The 4112-nt window shown below is 53.6% G+C and overlaps 1 protein-coding gene across 1 annotated transcript in view; it reads left to right on the forward strand.

Annotated features, from left to right (window-relative positions):
- The window catches only part of LOC113208650 (tropomodulin), a 42942-nt gene that overhangs the window by 1212 nt on the left and 37618 nt on the right, over positions 1-4112 (forward strand). The gene's annotated exons all lie outside the window — the stretch shown is intronic.

The following is a 4112-nucleotide window of genomic DNA, read 5'->3' on the forward strand; positions in this document are numbered from 1 at the left end:
CCACCCCGGCGCCTCACACCGCGCACACACTCTCCCTGCGCACCCTGAGCTCGAGCGCACGTCAGGTACAGCTAGGGGATCGTGCCCAAACCACGTGACTTATTTAAGGGGATCCAAAAATATTTATGCGGTCCTACAAGATCGAAGACGGTTTTTGGAGCACATGGGCTGATGATATTTTTACCCTGGGGTACAAATATCATGGGTTGGTCTCTATTGACCTCCCTGAACCTTTTAGTACCCTTTAATGTTTTGCACCCTCTGCCCTGAAGTCACGTGGTTTGGGCACGATCCCTCACGTGTGCCATGTGCGCGTCGTCGATTTCAGACTGGTGCGCACACGACGCCCCTACCCACGACGACGCTTCCGTCCTGATCTACTGGTTTCGTTTTGCGCCGACTTACACGCGACACCCTCAATTTACTTGGCACATGTGTACTTTTTCTGACGTTCACGGTAAAAACGACGTCCTAGTTTTTCAATCAGTTTTTGGACGTTCTACGTTATTCTGTAAGACCTCTGGATTTAATGAAACTGCTTTAAAACCAAGACGTCGTTTTTACCGTGTTAATTTCAAAATAACGAAGTAAAAATGTTTGTGAAGTAGTTATTCTCTCCACAACCGTGGAAGCAGCCGAAATGCAGTCGAAAAAAAAAAAAACAACACACAAAAATAGCAGTAAAATACAACGCGAAAAAGAGACTGACAAAAATATTTCTTTGTTTTCCCTTTTTTTTTATAATTTTTTTTGCGGAAGAACGCGAAGAACAGCAGCAAGCAGGGATGGAATGGAAGGTCTTGGGGGAAACGAACCTGTTGCAGAGTCGTATAATGGGCTGCTTTTGGCGCCGGTGCCGCTGTTGGGTGCCGCTGTGGGCGCTCGTGGCAAAGGTCACTGCTGCTTCCGCCCCGTGCTGCGGGGTGGGGCGGGGCGGGGCGGAGTGGGGCTGAGGGCTGAGCGGGGCGTGGATGGACGCACTTTACGCGTCGTGTCGCGGCGACGGGTCCCTCGGGAACGTAGTGCCTCTGTTTTTGCCCCCGCGCCCCCTTCGGCTCGCGAGACGAGAATAGCCCCTCTCCCCGCTACCCCGCTCCCCATCCCCCCTGCTGCGGGGCGCTATATACGCGGAGAGCCGCACGCCCCGCCCCGGGAAGTTGGATTAGCAGCGGACAGCGCGTGTGCGACTATGAATTGTTTTGATGTGTGAAGTGTGGCGGGGCGGGGTGCAGCGGGAGTCCCGCCGGTCACGCAGCCCCTCCTGCGAACGCATCGGCCACACCTCCCTAGACCCCCCCTGGAGGACCCTTGGGGAACAGTGGTAGTAGGGGGGGGGGGGGGCACGAGACGGGGTGCACCAGCAGCGCCGGTGCGAAAGTAGCCGACAGAAATAGATGGGATATTTTTTTTTTGGCCCGCGCTCAGAATAGAATTCTCCGGCTGCGTCGCGATGACGCGGCGTGGTCCGGGCCTTGTCCGCGACCTCGTGCGAGGACGCCGGCGAGCAGCACGGCGCCAAACAGCCCGGGTGGTCTGCCGGCGCGGTGCACACCTCGGGGCACACTGAAAGTTAAATGAAGTCAAAGGGTGCGAGGTCTAACGTGACCAGGGCTCTGTAACTTATCATAACTTGAACAAATGTTAGTTACTCAACGTAACATAACACATGTCAAATTAAAATTATGGATTTCGAAATATACCCGAAATTAACCATACATACTGTGGAAAAAAGTTGGACAACTTATTTCCAAAGGACTACATTAAAGGTTACAAGTTATAACTTCAACGCTTAAAATAACGTTAGAGGCAGTAAGTCGTGGAGCCCTGAACGTGACCATCTTTTTTTGTCATTCCAGACAAGCTTGATATGTTGCGTGATTGTTGTTCGCTGCTTGTCTGTAAGGTCGCATTTATAATGTGTCTTGCTTGTTTTCTTGTCTTTAAAATGGTCGGCTTTTTGGGGGATCGGGGGCGAAGTACTCAATTGTTCCAGATGGCGGCTTGTACACGAGAAGGAAGCTGACAGGTATGTCCGGCGAGGCTTGTGATGAAGATTTTGGTGCATCTTGGTCCATCCTCACACGTAGGCCTATCGCCCCCCTACTTGCACCTTCCGCCTTCCGCTCTATTTGGAAAGAAAAGTATCAATCATACCCACCTTGCATTGACTGCGTCTTGCTCGATTAAAGAAAGAGTGAAGGTGTTGTGTGGGATAATGGACCCCAACCCGAACCACCCCACCAGTCTGTACATATCGTCCTTCTGCGCACTCTCCTGCTCGCCGACGTCGTCCTGGCTGACCCCAAGCGTCTTCTTTTCGGCCCATCTCGCGCCTCGAGAACGTCATGAAGAGAAAGATTGAGAGAGTGTGGTGTATAAAGAGGGAGACAGAGCTAGATCGAGAGAGGTTGATGGAAAGGGAAAAGCGGAAAGGGGGGGGGGGAACTTCGCGCGAGCGTGCTGGTGGCGAGGCGTGGCGCTCAAGCGGCCGGTCTGGCGTTTACAAAATATAACTAATTGCGAACGGGGAGCAGGCCAAACCCGCCTGGTGGTCGCTCAGGGTGGGGCAGAGGAGAGAGAGAGAGAGAGAGAGACACAGGTGTGTCCGTGTCAGAGACTGTGCGGTCGCCATGGCGTATGCCACGCTCCAACAACGTCAAGTCAGGGCGAGGCGAGGACGGACGGTGCGAGGCCCACAGGCCGCAGGCGCAGGGTAGGCAAGCCTGCCGGACGCGTGAGTACACGCATTGCATATCTGCTAGGCTGTCGCCGGCCGGCATGCGCCCCTCCTTCGGCCCTTCTCTCTCTCTCTCTCTCTCTCTCTCTCTCTCTCTCTCTCTCTCTCTCTCTCTCTCTCTCTCTCTCTCTCCCTCTCTCCCTCTGTCCCTCTCTCTCACTCACACACACACACACACACTCTCGCGCACACACTACCTCCTCTTTACGCGCCCGTCGCCCAGGAGTGGTGGTGGTGGAACGTCCCAAGGGCGCAACTTGCCTCCTCTATATAGTGACGCGTCCGAAAAGACAAAATAGCGACAAACGAGAGAGCAACCGTGAGATAGAGCGGCAGCGAGAGAGGGGGCGCCGCGAGACTCCGGACGCGACCTAGCCCAAGAGCGGAGCGCACGAGCGTGGGATCGCGCCAAAACAAATTCCACCCGTGTCACCCGTGCAGGCCAACCATTAGCGGAGGAAGTGGGGGGAGGGGGGGAGTTACCGCGCGTGCATATGGGGACCATTCAAGTCTTGTACTACTCCGAAAGAGAGGGGGCATATTCAGACTACGTACTTGTAGAACAAGAACTGCTCGAAATGAATATTGGACTATACGATATTTGCACCAAGCCATCACAGAACAGAAAAAAAAGACAGTCGTACAGTACATGCAGAGGATTTTAGTATTTTCCACATTTTTTAACGTGACAATGTTGATCAAGAACAAATACAATAATTTTTCGCTTTATACCCGCATTGCTATGTTTTGTGTCGGGCGTGTTCGGCCGGACCGCCTGCTGCCTGTCGCTGGGGTCCTCCCCTCTGGTTATGCAAATTGTCCTTGGGCCGGGACACGCTTTCGACGTTGTGTGTAATCCAAATTATATTTTAGTGGCGGGTTTCTTTGAGGCATGTGGAGGTGGAGGGGCGAGCGCTGCGCTGCCAAAACTGCCGCCCGCTCATACATCAGGAGAGCTTTAAACTTTTAGCACCCCGACTTCCCGATCACTCGGCCGGCCGCCCGTAGTCTTCGGCATAAAACAAAAACCCAACAAAAGCGTCGCACGAGACGAAGTAACACAGCGAGTGCGTTTGATTATTTGAAATTAGGACCGATGCCAGGTAGACTATGGCGACGTAAGGGATTAAAAATATAACAACGTTTAGGAATATTCTCTTTTCCGCGTGGAACAGTATGCACGTCGTACTTATTCGCCGCGCACTCTTTTTTCAGTGCCGGCGAATCAGATTTGTTGGCAAGCGTTGTGTTGTCTCCTGCGGGTCGTCGCGATCCTCTTTTGAGTGAGCCGTCTGCCTGCTCGCCATCCCGGTCGCATGGACGTGTGTCATGCACCTCGATCGATCAACTTCTTGCTGCCCCCCCCCCCCCCCCC

The sequence above is a fragment of the Frankliniella occidentalis genome, unplaced genomic scaffold, assembly GCF_000697945.3.
Source record: "Frankliniella occidentalis isolate FOCC.00 unplaced genomic scaffold, Focc_3.1 Scaffold204, whole genome shotgun sequence".
NCBI lineage: Eukaryota > Metazoa > Arthropoda > Insecta > Thysanoptera > Thripidae > Frankliniella > Frankliniella occidentalis.